Source organism: Arachis ipaensis, chromosome B08 (genome assembly GCF_000816755.2).
Source record: "Arachis ipaensis cultivar K30076 chromosome B08, Araip1.1, whole genome shotgun sequence".
Classification (NCBI taxonomy): domain Eukaryota; kingdom Viridiplantae; phylum Streptophyta; class Magnoliopsida; order Fabales; family Fabaceae; genus Arachis; species Arachis ipaensis.
The window spans coordinates 106,440,512-106,441,481 of NC_029792.2; positions in this window are offsets into that span (position 1 = coordinate 106,440,512).

A 970-nucleotide genomic window follows, 5' to 3' on the forward strand; every position below is an offset into this window, starting at 1 on the left:
TTAAAAAATTATTTTTTTATTAATTTAACGACACCCAAATAATAATATCATAAAAAGATATATATAATTTGCTTGTTTCAAAAATAATAAAGACTTAGCTTAGGGTTATACATAATGGAGTTCCTGAGAAGATGAGAAATAATTTTGGGTTGGAAGAAACTGTGTTGTTGAGAAAGAGAAACAGAGAAGCAAAGAATAGTGTATTGATTCTTGTGAACTAATCTACTATATATACACGTACACTTGCATATCATCAGCCACTAATATCCATAACTACCTAAATCAGACTATAACTGACTCTAGATATCAGAATGCTAAGTTACAACTTGTTGTAACAAATTCTCACTATACTTTCTGCAAGACCACGGTAATAAACACACAATCTAGACACAGATTAAACCATGCTCCTTTCTTTCCCTTTAAATATTGAAGGATACATTTTATATATAGTTTTCCAGTGCATAAACTGCCACATTTTGCTAATTATAAAGGATAAATTAGGCCTTGTTATCATCAAATACTGCAGTGTGCCAACAACACATACAACGATACAACTTTGGATCTTCAAAATTTTAAAGAAGAAATCATTGGACTGAGCATTGGATTTGATTTGAACTGGATCACTGAACGATGATGATGTCGTCTACATAAGATAAGATGAAAATAATAGAGTTCAGAGATGAAGTCATATCGTGTGAGTTTTTGTTATTGAAGACAGGCTCAAAGATGAGTTTTATTTTTTAGATAGAGAAACTCTATGCGTAGTATTTTTATTAAAATTTGGTTACCACTTAATTAGTAAAAGGAAAATAAATAATCTTATATCATTAGGTATAATTTCATATCGTTAAAAATATTAATGATAATTAATTAATGGCTATAAATTATAAAATTTATTGATCCCTAGCACTCCTTTTTTAGATATTGTTAGAAAAAATTAAAATTTCAAGAGATTAAAAATCAAGATGGT